This window comes from Vulpes vulpes, chromosome 16, assembly GCF_048418805.1.
Source record: "Vulpes vulpes isolate BD-2025 chromosome 16, VulVul3, whole genome shotgun sequence".
Taxonomy (NCBI): Eukaryota; Metazoa; Chordata; class Mammalia; order Carnivora; family Canidae; genus Vulpes; species Vulpes vulpes.
In genome coordinates this window covers 63303059-63320233 of record NC_132795.1, presented here as the reverse complement: position 1 = coordinate 63320233, position 17175 = coordinate 63303059, and the positions used below count along the sequence as shown (strand labels likewise).

The 17175-nt window shown below is 39.2% G+C and overlaps 1 non-coding gene across 1 annotated transcript; it reads right to left on the bottom strand.

The window, feature by feature from the left end:
• Nucleotides 1–13314: 13314 nt before the first annotated feature.
• Nucleotides 13315–13422, bottom strand: LOC112929165 (U6 spliceosomal RNA). Its single transcript, XR_003236883.2, has one exon. It is a non-coding gene; the product is annotated as a U6 spliceosomal RNA (small nuclear RNA).
• Nucleotides 13423–17175: the final 3753 nt, after the last annotated feature.

The following is a 17175-nucleotide window of genomic DNA, read 5'->3' as shown; positions in this document are numbered from 1 at the left end:
GCTGAACAGGGAGGGTCCAGCCCCACCGGTAACCTGTTCTACTGTCAGAAGCTGGCTGAGGTACTGCTACTCTGCACTCCAGTGATGTGGGCACCTGAGTAGGGAGCTGGAAACTAATCTTCCATCCCCCAGTGCAACAAATCCAAATAGGATAAAGACAAAGAAATCATAAACTCCTTAACATCATACATGTGTGAAAACAAAAAATGAAGAAAAATAATTGTAAAAGAATCAGAGAAACACAATGCCTTACTTAAGGGAACATTTTATCAAATGGCAATGAATTTCTCACTTGTAACCATAGAGGCCACAAGGGAGAGAGGCACATATTTTTCAAGTATTGAAAGAAAAGAACTGTTACTCATAAAACCTATATCCAGCAAAAATATCCTTCGGGAATGAAGGGGAAATCAGAGATTGCCAGAGGAAGGAAAACTTGAAGAATTTGTCAGCAAGTTAGAAGAAGTGGGTCAATTCCTAGAAAACCACAAACAACCAAATTCAACCAAGATGAAATAGACAACCTGAATAGTTCTTTGGCCATTCAGTAAATTGAAATTGTAAGTAAAAAGCTCTTAAAAAGGAAATCTTCAGGTGAAGATATTTTAAGAAGAATTAATGCCAACTTTTCACAATCTATCTCAGAGAATCGCAGAACAGAGTACATTTCTCAGCACATTTTATGAGGCTAGTATTATCCTGATATCAAAACCAGAGAAAGATAGTACAAAAGAATAAACAAAAAAGAAATAAAATTTTAAAAGTCCCCAGTGTAAATTTAGCAAATAAAATCCACTGATGTATAAAAAGAATAATGCACTGGGACACCTCAGTGGCTCAGCAGCTGGGTGTCTGCCTTCCGCTCAGGGGGTGATCCTGGAGTTCCGGGATTGAGTTCCACACTGGGCTCCCTTCATGAAGCCTGCTTCTCCCTCTGCCTGTGTCTCTGCCTCTCTCTTTCTCTGTCTCTCATGAATAAATAAATAAAATCTTTTTTTAAAAAAAGAATGCACCAAGACGAAGTGGGATTTATTCAAGGCATGCAAGGCTAGTTCAGTATTCAAAAGTCAATGTAATTTGCATGTTGACACACTAAAGAATAAAAATTAAATGATTATATCAACCACTGCATAAAAAAAATTTGATACAATCTTACATTCATTCACAATAAAAGCTCTTAGCAAACCAGTAGTAGAAAGGAAGCTACAAAAATCCTATAGATGACATTATGCATAATGATGAAAGCCTGAATGCTTGCCCCTAAGGACTGGGACAAGGGTGTCTGTTCTCACCAGATAGTACTGAAAGTTGTAGCCACTGAGATAAGGCACAAGAAAGAAACAGAGGCACCTGGGTAGCTCAGTTGTTTGAGCATCCCAGTCTTGATCCCAGCTCAGGTCTTGATCTTAGGTTGTGAGTTCAAACCCCTAATTGGGCTCCATGCTGGGCATGGAACCTACTTAGAAAAAAAAAAAAAAAAAGAAATAAAACATAACAGTTGCAAAGGAAGAAATTAAAATTAAAAAGTATCTTATGTGTAAGATGCTTTTTTGCCAGTGATGTGGTTGTTCATGTTAAAAGCCCAAGGAATTTACAAAAAAAATTTCCTACAACTAAGAAATGAGGTAGGCAAGGTAGTAGGATACAAGAACCATATACAAAAACCAGGGGCATCTCTATATACTAGTAATGAACACTTTAAAACCAAAATTAAAAATTCAGTATTATTTACAATAGTTCCTAAGAAAATGACATACTTAAGCACAAATCTAACAAAATTTGTACAGAATCTGCATGCTGAAATTATGGAATGCTGATGAAAAAAATCATAGAAAACCCTAGTAAGGGGAAAGATACACTATATTCACGGATTAGACTGCTCAACATCATAAAGATGCCAAATCTCCTTCAACTGATCAGTAAGTTGAATGCAATTTTTATTAGAATTCCAGCAAGGGGCTTTATAGACAGAGTGAAGTTTATCCCAAAATTTATATGGAAAGGCATAGGTAATAGAATAGCTAAAACAATCTTGAAAAAGAAGAATAAACCGAGAGGAGGCAGTTTATCCTACTCTCTAGTTACAGCAATCGTGAGTGTGGTACTGGCAGAGTGACAGACACATAGGTCGATGCAACAGTACAGACAGCCCAGAAAATAGAGCCCTACACATATGCCCAAGTGATTTTTGTCAAAGATACAAAAGCAATTTAATGGAGGAAGGATAACCTTTTCAACTAATGGTTCTGGGGAAACTGGACAAAAGTCAACCTGGACCTAAATCTCATTCTTTATATAAAAAGTAGCTCAAAATAGATCACAGACTTAGATGTAAAGATTTATGAATTGGACTAATCAAAATTAAAAACTTGTGTTTTGTGAAAGACCTTGCAGAGAGGATCAAAAGCAAGCTACAGACGAGGTGAAATATTTACAAACCACATATCTGACAAAGACTAGATTCTAGAACAAAGAAACCTTAAAACTTAAGAGTCCACAATCTAGTTAGAAAATAAGTGAAAATTACGAGCAGCCATTTCAACAAAGAGGAAATAGAGATGGCAAATAAGCCCACAAAAAGGTGTTCAACATTCCTAGCCTTTAGGGAAATGCAAATTAGAACCACAATAAGATATTGCTGCATGGCAAAGAGACAAATAGTGATGGCACTAATTCCTGATGTGGATGCGGAGAAACTGGATCATCCACACATTGCTGGTGGGAATTATGAAATGATGCAGCCACTCTGGAAAAATGGTTTAACAATTTCTTACGAAAATAAACAGGCAATTACCATACGACCCAGCAATTGCACTCTGGGGCACATATCCCAGTGAAGATTTATATTCACACAAAAATTTGTATATGAGTGTTCATAACAACTTTACTTGTAATAGTCAAAACTGGAAAGAGAGATGCCCTTCAGTGGGTGAATGGTTTAGCACAATGTGCATCCATATCATAAAACACTCTTCATGAACAAAAAGAAGTGAACTGTTGACACACACAACAATTTGGCTGCATCTCCAGGCAATTACTGAGTGTAACTAGGTAGCCCCAAAATGCTATGTACTGTATGGTTCTATTTATATAACATTTTTCAAAAGACAAAATTTTAGAGTCCCTCCATTTATATTAGTATCTGCTAACTTTTATGGTAACCACATCCTTGCTCTTATTCTTTTCCTATATACCCGTGCGTCTTTAAATATTAGAGATTTTAAAACTTTATATGATTGAAATCATACAAGATATATTATTATATATTATATATTATTATATTATTATATATTATGCATATTTCATTATGTTGCTCTTTATTCACTCAACACAGTATGTTTATTTTATTTTTTATTTTTTAACACAGTATAAGATGCACCTAAGATATTATGTGTATAATTATTCCACTTTCATTTGCTATATAAAATTCCATGGACTAGTAGACCATAACTTACCCATTCTTCCCTTGACGGACAATTGAATTGCTTACAATTCTTGGCTACCTTGAGTAATTAATGTTAGGGTCAACAATTTTTTACATGTCTTCTCATGAGTATGTGCATGTACTTCCTTGGGTAAATACCAAGGAGTGGTCATAGGTTAAGACCATCTGTAAATATTTTCTAAAGTGGTTTCACAAAGTTTGATATCATTAGCAGCATGTGCAAGTCCCCATTTCTCCACATTCTAACAGTTAACGTGGCTTGTCTTTTTAATTTTTGCTATTCTGGTACATGTGTAGTGGTACACGTGTGGTGGTATCTCATTGTAGTTTTAATTTGCATTTTTCTGTTGTTAAGGAGGTTGAATGTGATGGTTAATTTTATGTTTCAAACTGGCTAGGCTGCGGTACCCACTTGTTTGATTGAATCCCAGTCTCAATCTAGGTGTTGCTGTGAATGTGTTTTTTAGATGGGAGTAACATTTAAATTGCAGACTTGGAGTGAGTCAGATCACCTTCCATGATGTGGGTGGGCTTCGTCCAATTGATTGAAGGCATTAATAGCAAAAACTGATGTTTCCTGGAACGAGGAAATTCTGCCTCTAGACTGCTTTCAGACTCAAGACATTAACTCTTTTTTGGGTGTCCAATCTTCTGGCCTTCCATGCAGATTTCAGACTTGCCAGGTCCCTAGTTGTAGAAGCCAATTCCTTAAAATCAATCTCTCTCTCTTTTTCCCTGTCTCTCTCAATAGATGATAGATAGATAGATAGATAGATAGATAGATAGAGATATAAATAGTTAGACAGACAGACAAATAGGTAGATTGTCTACTGGTTCTGTTTCTCTGGAGAAACCTAATACATCATATGTTTATTTGCTATTTTGATTTTCTCTTTTGTTAAATGCCAGTCAAGTCTTTTCTCTATTTTTTTCTATTGGTATATTTATCTTTTTCTTAATAATTTTTAGGCATTTAAAAATATATTCTGAGTATGAGCCCTATGCAGTAGTGTATGTTACAAATGTCTTATTCTATAACTTGCCTTTTTATTCTCCTAATGGTGTCACTTAATTAATAGAAATTCATAATTTCAGTGTAGTCCAGTGTATCAATCTTTTCCTCAAGTTAGTACTTTTTGTATCCTCAACCTAATTTTCCCTAACCTAAAAACATGAAGTTCTCTTCTACATCATTTTGTAAAGCCTTTACTGTTTGTACTTTCACAGTTAGATCTGTAATACACCTGGAACCAATTCTTGTGTATGGCATGAAGTAGGGGTCAGGTTTTATTTTTCCCCCATATGGATATCTAATTGTCCCAGTACAATTTATTGGAAAGCCCATTCTTTGCCCCATTTTTCTACATCTTTGTCATAAATCAAGTGTCTGTACATGCATGATGTATTTCTGGGGTCTCCATTCTGTTTCACTGGTTTTATCTCCTATCCTGGAACTGATAGCACACTGTCTCAATGATCTTCAGCTTTATAATAAGTCTTGATATCCAACAGATTAAACTCTCTCACCTGGTTCATTTTTGTTTTTTAAAGAGTGTCTTCACTCTTCTAGATGATTTGTATTTTTATATAAATTTTAGAATCAGCTTGTAAAAGTACACATACATAAAACCTGTTGAAATTTTTGTTGGGATTGCATTGAATCTCTACCAACTGGAGGAGAACTGACATTTTTACGGTGCTGAATTTTCCATCCATGGACATATAGACATGGTATCTTTTTCCATTTACTTAGATCTTTAATTTCCCTACTAAGACTTTTAATTTTCTGCCTGGAGGTATTACACATTTCCTGTTAGATTCTTTTCCCATTTTTAAATGTGATTATATATCTCAGGACTTTTGCTATTACATCTCATATTTTATATCTTGTTATTTGATTATTTACATGTATATGGAAATGCAATTGATTTTTAAAGTACTGATTTGTGTATACCCAGCGATCTTGCTAAACTCAGTTATTGATCCTAATAGCTTACCTATACTTTTCTTTGCAGTTTTTACTTATACAATTATATCATCCATAGATAATGATAATCCCCTTTTCTTCCTCCCTCTCTCCCTTCCTCCCTTCCTTCGTCCCTCCCTCCCTCCCTTCCTTCTTTATTTTCCCTCCCCCCCCCTTCCTTTTTTCTCTTTTTCTTCTAGCCTTACTGATCTATCTGGCTAAGACCTCCAGAAAAATGTTGAAAAGAAATAGTAATAGAGGACATCCTTGTCTGAATCCCTATTTCAAAAAGAAAACTTTCCACATCTCACTCTTACATATGATGTTCACTATACACCTTTATGTAGTTATCTCTTATTTGATTAAAATGTTCTGTTTCTAGCTTAATAATTTTATTTTTGTTTTTAGAGAGCGGGGAGGGGCAGAGGGAGAGAGAGAATCCTAAGCAGGCTCCATGCCCAGCACAGATCCAGACATGGGAGGGGCTCGATCTCACAACCCTGAGATCATGACCTGATTTGAAAGCAAGAGTCAGACGCTTAACTGACTGAGCCCCCCAGGTGCCCTGCCCTATGATATTATGTTTTTACATATAGTTAGACTCAGTTTGATTTTTTTTCAGATTTCTAAGAAAGAACATAACATTCCTGAGAGAAATCAGCTCTTTTACTTTCTTGTAATGTTCTTGTCTAGTTTTAAAATCAAGTGGAACTTTCTTCATTAAATAAGTTCCTTCTTTTTCCAGTGTCTGAGTACAGAGCTCTGGGAAGACCGTCACTTTGTTCCAGTATACTCGAGATATCATTTTGTTATATTTTGAGGACCTTGCAGTTTCTGCTGGGAAGTCTTCTGATTATGAGTAATTGAATGGAATCCATCTTGTATCTCTGGCTGCTTTAACATTTTTCTCTTTGACTTTGTTTTCTGTAGTCTTACTATTATTGTGTATTTGTATTTATCCTATTTAACATTTGTTTGGCTTCTTGAAATATGTGGTATTGACACTTTTAACTTACTCAGCCATTACCTCTTCAAGTATTGTTTCCATTCCATTGTTTTCTCTCCCAGAAGAAATTCTGGATCCTGTCTTCTGTATTTTTTATATTGTTTTCTGTTTTGGCTTTTATTTGTTTCATATCCTTTTCTTTACATCCATACTTCTTTCTGGATAATTTCTTCTAACCTGTCTCCAGTTAATTGATTGTTTTCTCAGTAGGGTCACTTTTTGTGCTAAACTTATTCTCTGAGTTTTAACTTCAGTTACTTTATTTTCAGTTCTAGGGTCCCTATCTCATGCTTATTTTAAAATCTTATTTTAGGATCCCTGGGTGGCTTAGCGGTTTAGTGCCTGCCGTTGGCCCAGGGTGCAATCCTGGAGTCCAGGGATCGAGTCTTGCGTCGGGCTCCCTGCATGGAGCCTGCTTCTCTCCCTGCCTGTGTCTCTGCCTCTCTTTCTCTCTCTATGTCTATCATGAATAAATAGATAAATAAAATCTTTAAAAAATAAATAAATAAAATAAAATCTTATTTTAATATTTCAATACATAAAGTTTCTGTAGGTATACTTCTATTGTTTCGTTTTTGATGCCATGTCCTTTTGTGCCTATTATTTTTGATTTTGTGATGAATGTTCTATTTGAAATTTTTAAACTAGAAATAATTTCAGCCTTGAGCTTATCTTCTTCCAGAGAGCTCTATTTTTCTTTCTTTTTCTCCTGGGATACTAGCGATCCAAGATTTCTGTAATCCAATTGGAAGAACTGAATTGTTTACAAGCCACCCAGAGGACATGAATCTGTGGTGTAGTCTGTGTTAAAGCTGGATTATTTCCAGTCTTCTTATAGCTTGATCCAAAACTCAAGGGGCTTGCCAGATCCCAACCCTTGGAAATATGGGGCTCTGATGTTTATCTCCCTGAAACTAGAGGGCTGTCACCAATCTCCATGTTAGGCAACAACACCAGCCTCTCATCAGTCTCCATGTTATCCAAAAAAAACAAAAAACAAAAGCAAAAAAAAAAAAAAACAAAAAAAACTAGGGCAAGAGGCTGGGCTAGTTTCAAGGACTGGGCTTGATTATCTGGATTTCAGGGTTCTCCTGGATATTTCTTTACAGTTCTTATCTGTGTTGTTAGCTCTCCTATGCCCACAAACAGATTTTTTTAAAAGCATTAATTATCCTTTATAAGAGTCCCAGGAAGGAAGATTGGTCCTAGTCTACCAAAAATGGAAATCCTAATGACCCTTTTTATAGTCAGTAAATTTATATTACTCTTAGAGTTTATGACTATACCAAATGATCACAGTCTCCTGTGTTTAATGAACTTTAAAAATGAATTTTATTTTTTGTATGTAATAGTTACAAATATATTTGAAAAATAGTTGTTTATATGTATGTAAGTGCTTGAGATACATACAGAATCAGGAATAGGTTCAAAATAATCGCCCTAAATTTTTTTAGTCCACATACTAAATACATGTTACTGAGAAAAGTAATGCAAAGAAAATAAGTTTATTATAATTCAACCAACATTTATTAATCATCCGTATTCAGCCAATCCCAGTGATAGAAGCAAGGAAGGCCACTACATTCAGTTGTGTGTAGTGTTCAATCCATAAGGGCTCTTGGCAAAGAAAATGAGTGGGAACTGGAATTTTAGACCAGGCTCTGCTGGCCAAACTCATCCATGTAGGTTTCACCTTTTTCTATTCTGCATGAAGACTAAGAGTGACCCTAGCTAGGAACTGACACTGCAAAGGTCTAGAAGATAAAGTTTGTCCCTAGGATTTGCAGAAGACCTGAAAACAGGTAGCCTAACCAGAGGGGCATAGTGTGGGAGGCTTCCTGAATTAATGAACAGCCAAGAATGATTTGTAATTAGTGAATCCTTTGTATGTAAATTTTGATTTCTGAATTACTTTATGGTATTTATTCATATAAGAGATTTTTTTCTTGAAGTTTTATTTACATTGTTCACTTGCCTTGCCAACTTAAAAAAATTTCAAACAATAGTTAATACAAGAGTAAACTTTACTATAGATTACCTTTGAATTACAGTAAAACCCTATGTTTGCATTAGAGCATGTCTGGAGAGATGATGATTTCATGACATGAATAAATGCATTTTAAAAGCATCCCAAGCACAGCTATTTAAATGTCACCTGAAGCCTGGCATTGGAAGACAGACATTGGAAGATGAAAATGATGAATTCTTGATACAGTCAGAAGACTATCGAGAGACCAAAACACCATGCTAAAGAAGTTGGATGTCATCCTATAGTGAATACTTACCTGGGCTTACCCCCAGGAATGTTCTGGAGAGGCCTTTGAGAAGATGGTGGCAGCCTGGAGCTGAACCATGGGTAAGGAAGCCATCACAGTCACAGTGTTGATGGTGGTGTAGCCCAGCCAGGGAGGGGCCACCACAAGGAGAGCCAAGCCCAAAGTGAAGATGGTGTGGAGGCATTTTTGGGGTAGAATCCTCACACAGCTTGTCACCTAATAAGTGAGAGGAATAATCAAGCAGGAAAAATCAAAAGTGGTTGTTAGCTCTAGGAATTAAAACTTGAGTTGTGCTTTAAAGATCTTTATATCATTCAATACATGGTATTAAAAGATAAAATTATTTATTCCTAAATAAATTATTAAGGAGAGAAAATCCATGGTGTTATCTCTCATTGTTGTTTAATTAGAATAGAATTTATAACAATAAGATTAGTAAGATAAATCACCAATTTCAATTAAAAACAGTATTATGGAATCACCTTTATTTGACTCATTCTGTTAAAATAAAATTTCACAACGCCACAAAGCTATAAAGTGGAAGAATCTAAATATGTGGGGTTTCTTATATAGTCCTTTTCCATTCTAAGCTCTGCTTTTAACTATCTGGGGCCCTTGGGGATTGAGGGGGCAGGTGGGCAGAGAAGGCAGGGCTGGAGAAAAGAAGCCTGTTACATTCCATGTCCGTTCAACTCATGTTTGGAAATTTTTACTGTAATTAAGACATAGTCTACATCTGCAAAGCAAGCAGTTCATGTGTCAATGAAAAGCACCCCCAAAATTATTTCAGTCATCTAAAAGGGTGCTTTCTTTTGAACAAATAATTGGCACTATTATAGTTTTCATACAAAAAGGATTTACTGTATTAGATATAGTAAACCAGTAAGCCATGAGTGAACTGTGAGGATAGTTCTAGCTCAAATTTTTATTCCAAAAATGTCCCTGCTCTGTGACTAGCCAATATGCTTGAAGGTGTGAACGCAGGGTAGCTGAAGGAGCCCCCTTGAATGAACCTCTGCGAAACTGTCATCTTGTTCTAGGTGCAGGGGCCCTGAGAAGCCCTGTGGGGCAAGGAGTGCCCTGTTAAATATCTGGAAAGTTTAAGGTGTGAAGAAGGAATAAAGAGCATAGTCAGACAGGAGGTAGGTAGGGAGCTGTCTCTTGGTGATGTTCAAAGTATATTGTTAAAATAAAGAAAGGTTACCAAACAGTGGGTTTTATTCCCAATAGGAATGATATTTTTGGAAGCATGAAATCAACTTATGTTTCATTGTTTTTCTATAACCTTTTCCTGTTGGGGCTAAGCCAGGAAGGTGACCCCAGGGGAGAGCCAGAATCCGAGTTTGGGGGCTGAACAGAAAATCCTCCAAGTCCCATGGAGCCCATTCTGTAAGAGATGGTGCCAGGTGAACATGCGAAGACTGAGGTCTGGAGTAAGTGGGGTGCTCCCTCTTCAGGACAGGGTAGGAGCACGGTCCCATGGAGAGGAAGTTCAGGGCATGGGGGCTGGTAGAAGCCCAGCAGTATGAAAGACAACTGGAGCCCTGGAGCCCTGGGGTGGTCTGGTCTGGGCCCTCCCCTCCTGCCAGAGGCTAGCCATAGGCCCCAGCATGGGGGGCGGGGTGTGTCTGGTGACTTTTAGCTTTCTACTCTCTTGGCCTGGAAATGACGGAGGAAAAAGACACCCAGAAACTCAGAACACACCATTACTTCCAAAGAGACTGAGGTGACCTGAAAGACAGTGCTGTCCACCTGAGTGAGTTTATTCTCTCACATGGGAATTTCTGAGTTTCCTCCTCCTGGGACACCTTCACTCTCATCCTCATTGGCAGGATGAGCAGGTTATAGGAAATTAGGGATCCCAACATCTTGCAGTCCTCAGTTGGTAAATGTGTGTATTCATTTATGTGAAGGAGAATCCAAAACAGTGTTTGGTTTTGGTGGTGAAATCATGGGTGATTTTTTTTCTTTTTGCCATTTTTCTTGGTTTTTGAATTGGGTGAACATTTTATGACCATGTGTAGCTATTTCTTTTCCAAAACAAGACAATGCACACTATAGGGCTATGTGCACTTAGATGAGAGAGAGACAAGCAGCATTCCCTTCACCCCTGTGTCTCTGAGCAAGTGGTTGTCTCTCCAGGGCTGGGGCTCCAGAGCTCTGTCTGGGCTGCTATGGGGACAGAGTGAGGGCTGGGTTTGGGCGGAGGAGTGAGGCCACCAACAGGTGGAAGGTAGGAGGGAGACAGGAGGAAGGCAGCGCCTGGGGAGGAGGAAGCCTCCTTGATCGCCCAGCGCCCCCTCTATCCTTTGGCTCCCCCCTCCCCCCCCCCACCAGGCTGCATGTTCCTCTCTCTGCCCAGAGCCTTCTCATGCCCCTCCTGTTGCTCTGCCTGGCCCTGCCACCTTGGGGCAGCACTCTCTGCTCCAACACGGCCCTGCCTCATTGCCCCCACCTGTGCTTGGCCAAGGACATGGCTCCCCACTGCTGTGCTAGAGATTGGCCGTCCTGAAGAACTTAGGGCCAAGAAGTGGGGATGAGTTAATGCCCAGTCTCTCCATGACCTTCTGAGGGGCCAGAGGGGCAAAAAGGGCCTTTTTATTAAATATATTTTATTTTATAAATATAAATATTTTATAAATAAAATATTAAAACTATTTTATTAAATATTATAAAAAGGCCTTTTACCTTTTTATTTTAGAGGGGATCTCCTAGTGACCCAGTAGGTGAAAAGTAGGCATATGCTCTGCCACACAGTTCCCACAAGGGAGATCTGCCCCCAATAACTTTGTGGGACTGGCACGACTGTCCACAGATTACAAACAAAGAAACTGAGGCTTAGCAGCCTCAATGACCAAACAATAAGAACAAACAAAATCCTCATCCCAATCACACAGCTAACTAGGGGCCTGGCTGCAACCAGATTCTCCACCACAGCTGAAGGGAGCCCCCCAGGGGCTGGCTGCTGCGCTACTATCCCCCAGAATCTAGTCCTGGCCTTAGGCAGGTGAGCCCACCTCTCCTGTCATCATTTCTGAGGACACAGCATCACTCTCATCTGCAGTCAATACTCACTGATGTGCAACAGAAATGTGCAGATCTCTGAATGTTGGGTAAGTCACATGGAGGAAAAAAATTTTGATAAAAAATACTTAGACATTCTGTGTGATCTAATTTTTTGAAGCATTTGAGCCATTAATTTTGTCTGTAAATATAATAGCTGTAGCTGAATAATTTTGCTCTTTCTTGTGAGGCATGATTTATTTATTTACTTTTCAGTGTTTAGTCATATCTTTGGTCTTAAATATTAGGCTCAGACTCCTTGCTAAAAGGCATAACTTATATCATGGGGACATTAAATTTAATCATTGTTGGCAATTATTTAATGATATCCTGGAAAATTAGCTTACTGCAGCTGCAGACACGTGGGGCCCCAAGCTCCCATGTACATTGTATCTGTGATAAAGCAGCCACTGAGATCCTGCGAAGCAGCCTATTGACCTTCCTTGCGCCCTATAACAATATGCTTTGTGCTGAGTTTCCGTTGTGGTAATTGAATTTCGGGGAATTCACATGAAGCCTCCAGTGTCTGCTCTTTTGAGACCTTTTATACTTCTTTTCCATTTTTCTTTTAATTATTGTAGAAGGTGAAACCAATATTTTTTGGAGTGTGAATCTTTGGAAGCTGTTCTATATTCTGTAGACATCTCTACAGTCCCCGACAGCCTCCTCCTAAATAATCCCATACCTTAACTTTTCTTGTGGGCTGGAGACAAAAATAAAGAAGTTGACATTTTTAGAGCAGGAGCAGGAGGTCCATCTCATACATAATATATTCTTATATCTGGACCATGAAAACACTGCTAAAGGGAGTTAATGAACCTTAAAAATGAGGATTTTGTTTCCTTGTTTTAAAAGAAATCTTATTACCGGATTGGTATCATGTTTCTCATTTTTGGATCATTCACAGTTTTCCCTCTGTCTTCTTTTATTTTATTTTATATTTATTTTCCCCCCTCTGTCTCCTTTTAAAAGGCTCATTGCGTTTACAGCATTAAAGATACTCTCTGTGAATAAGATGGAGAAGAAAAAAGACCCAGTTTTTCCTAAAGTACCCACAGGGTAAGAATTTCAAACAAAGGTATTTTGGACTAAAGCTATTCCAGGTGACTGTGTTGGGGGCGGAGGTGTCCTTCCTCACTGGGCTCATTGTGGGACGGTTGGGAGTGGCTAGAGCTCAGGAGCTCTGCAAGCTTTGGAGACTCCTGGAACCATGGGAGGCCAAGCGCAGGTGCCATCTTTCTTTGGGCTTGGAGTTTCACTTCCTTTTCCATCCACCTTGTCCTTCCTTCCTCACTCATCCATTCTCTCCTGAGCACTGTTTTGCTGACATGCCTCTGGGAGGTGTACTTAGGTGTATATTTAGTGTATACTTTTCTTGTAGCAGCCAATTGTCCCATTTGGGTCCACAGATCATTCACAGTGAGCTTTTCTCTGCTGTCCTGCCAATAGACGACCTCCTCGCCCCCATGAAGAACCCTTCTTAGTTTTAATACACTTGCAGGTCAGGTTTATTCTAGACGGGTGCTTCTCTTGGTATCTGAGAACAGAGGTGTAACTGAGAACCTTTTCTTTTTTGATTTGATAAGCATGATGATCTTTGCGAGGGACCATGCTGATCTTCTCTGTATCCTTCCAACTCTAGCATGTGTGCTGCCGAAGGGAACACAATAAGCATTAGGATCTGCTTAAATTGCTTTTTGTATTTACTTCTATCAGTGGGACGTGGGCCACTCATTATGCAGGCACTCAAGTTAGCCCCTCACTTTTGAGAAATTGCTTCCCTTTTTAGTTCAGCTTTTATGGCACATGGGAATTTATGGAGCTTTAAATAAAATCTGTGGATCACGCTAGTGCAAAATGTTGCCAGGAAAATATCAGAAATTTAGCTTTTCCGTATTTGGAGCTATAATTCATTTGCTCAGAATAAACAACAAAACCAACAACATCAGTGCTGACAAACACACTTTGGTCATAGTGTTTTGTCTCCTACGTGCTCGATGCAAAGTGTGTGTGTGTGTGTGTGTGTGTGTGTGCACTTGTGTGTGCATGTACGTGAGCTCATGTGATACACCTGGGAGGTCTGATTTGCAGCTACTAGCCACTGTGGCTCTTGGGACCTTGCAGTATTAGACCTAGTCTAACGTATGTCAGTATAAAATATTCACTGGATTTCAGACTAAATATTAAAAAAAATTATAAAATATCTCAATTATTTTTACAATTGATTACATGTCAAAGTATTATTGGGATACTTTGAGTTAAATAAAACATACTAAAATTAATTTTACCTATTTCCTTTATCTTTTAAATTTTACCAGTTTCTAAAAATAAATAAATAAATAAATTTTACCAGTTTCTTTGTGTTGTTGTGTTGTTTTGCTTTTTTACCTTGTTAATACAAATATGTGGCTCACATCATATTTTTCTTGGACAGCACTGGAATGGGAAGTACATCCACCACTTAACAGCCAAGATTTAAAGATTTTAAGGGGCTGTGTATCCGATAGTCCCTCTCCAGGCTCCTAATGCTTGATTATAATTGCCATTTGGGTCTAATGGGTCTTAGGGACTTTAATAAGTCTTTTTAATACTAAAAAATGTTCAATGTTCTTACATTTTTTTTTTGAGATGGAAGTATTAACTATAAAGGATTGAATCCACACTGCAGGAGACAATGTACAGTTTACTGCACATTTAGGATGTGTATGGTATGTATAAACATATAATTTCTACAAATGTGGTACTTAATTTGGTATTAGCTCCCCATCCCTCCTCACTAGACAGCATATGATTAATTTAGCCGGATGTGAATAAGTCCCACTTCCTCTGCCCTGGTTTCCCCATTGTCCGTCTCCTGTGTATCCCGCACTGTTTGTATCCCATCTGCTGTGGGATTCTTGCTCTGTTTTATCAGGACTTCCCATACCAATTGCAGAGATAGCTTTCAGCCTCTCTGTCTGCAGTTGCTCAATAGGATGGCTTAGAATATAACATCTTCAACAAATTTCTGTGACTATTCTTTCCAACAGCATAGGCTCTCAGGAGATTAACTGCCTATACTGCTCTCTGCGTAAGGCCTGCTGGGGGCAGCGTCTTTGTCTGTCTGCTCTGGAACCTAGATGGGACGACAGCTGTTTTGCAACTCTTGTCTGCCCTGCGCTGCTGTGGTGCAAGAAGTCTCATCCTGAGTCTTGGGAAGAGGATGATTTCCATGTTGATTCCACGATGGTAATGGCTCCTGTTTGTTCATGAAGACTTGAGTTTGCAACATCTGTTTCCCTCTTGAATATTCACCCCTTTCCCCATCAAGGTCCCAAACAGCTGATCAAAATATTTATCCAATAGAAACGGTTCTTGTTCCAGAGGGGCATTTCTCCATGACCCTATGCTTGCATTAGAGGCGTCAAAACCCATTCTGGTGTTCAAGCAATACTAGAGAGCTCCACGTATTATATACTAGAGCTCCATATATACTAGAGAGCATGCCGAGAAAGTGTGCAGGTTTGCTTTCAAATATTTCCTCAGGTCAAACCAATATTTAACATATCAACCTTAGAAATAATAACCTAAAAGAGAGAAGGGTAAGTTATATGAAAGAATCTTTTCAAATAAAAAAACCCCAGCTGACTGAGCCACCAATGTCCTTTGCTTTTATTATTGTTTCTCAAGAAAACTCTATGTTTGTGATTTTCTAAATCCTTTTTTATTTTTTAACTAAAATTGCTAGACTGCTTCTGACATCTTAAAAAATGAGAGACACACTTTGGGGTGAAGTGCTTTGTGACTTGTTCTGACTGGACCGAGCTGGCTGATGGGAGAGGCCTGGCTACTGCCCAGTTTATTCTATAACATTTTAGAGTCCTAAGGAGGTGGTCCTCAGGGTCAGGGTCCTGTTGCTGGTTGAGGGCTAGGTAGGGTTCATTCCCAGTCTGGGCCACTTTCTAACAGATTGTGCAGGTTGGGGGAACTTGTCAAATATTAGGTGCTTAATAAACAGTCACTAAACAGGCAAATAATTGAATGAAAGGAATGTTTATTCTCTTCTTGTTTGTTTTGGTTTTAAAATTCAATCACTAACGGTAATCACAAATTTTAACAGTAGTGACTAACATTGGTTTCCAATGCCCCAGGAATTCTCCAGTGTCTTAAGAAATGTCAGAATGTCCTTAAACCTAAGTTTAAATATCTTTAATAAAAACAAACATAGAAGGCATAGTTTATAGAAAGATGGGCATAGTGTCACAGGCTATATCTTATGTCTTAAGGATGGGCTTAACATATTACAATAGTTATACTTTTGGGAAAGCTTTTTTGCAGTAAGCTTTGACTCAAGTCTGATTTTCTAAAGTGGCAAATGAGAGACACACTTTGGGGTGAAGTGCTTTGTGAATTGTTCTCACTGGACCGAGCTGGCTGATGGGTTCAAACCAATTCTTAATTCTGAGTGTTTCTGGGGCAAAAAATGGTAAAGCACAAGTATTCCAATTTTTTAAAAAGCATTTTGATGACCTTGGTTTAGCTTCTTTATAGTTTCTGTGCCCAAGAGCAATAAAGTGAAGTGCAGCTTCTTACAAGGGGTTATCAGTAACAGGAAATGGTGGTGGGGCAGGGAAGAGAGGCCTCTTTCTATGGGCTGGAGGTTGGGCTGGTCACCTGGCCCCAGGTACCTGGGCCTACCTAAAAGAGCACCTTTGTTCATTATGCTGTCAGCCAATGCCCTGGAGTGCCCGTTCCTGCCAGGTTTTCTCCTGGCAAGGAATCAAATGGGTTCTTGGTGAAATTTCATGCTCATTCTAAATCCAGAAAACTAGTAGGAATGAGTGTTTTGAGTTTTCTTAACCAGAACATGCTGGTAGTTAGGGCTCTGCTCATTCCTCTGCAGTAGGCCCGGACTGTCACTGGGTGTACCCCCGGTGGCCCCACAAGGCACCCTGGTGTCGGGGTCTGGGGACATCGTGGGGCAGTCTGGTAGTTCCCACCATGGCAAGAGTTGTCCTGGGCTGAGGTCCTGGTTGCTGTTCTGCCTCACGAAGTGCCACCTCACAATGTGGCCAGCAGTGCATGGATTGGACCAAGAAATGCTGCTCAGAAGCTGCCATCTGCTTTAGAAGTGATGGAAATTCTGGGCTGTGGGGGCAGGTCCTATCCATGCAGAGTGCCCAGCTGTGGTTATGGACACAGTAGGGACTTGCACAAAGGGCCAGGGACAACAGCCTGCCCTCATGGGTCTGTGGCTTTTGGGGGAACAGCTTGTTGCTGACAGGCAGGTGGAAGCTGAAATCCCACAAAGTGAGGAGAGCCCTCCTCCCTATGGTCTGCTGTTGAAACAGCCAGCAGAGCACACCTTAGAGTGTGGGCTCGACTCCCTCCTCAGTCAGAAACTTCTCGGGCTCCCACCACACTCAGCATCAGTCCCATG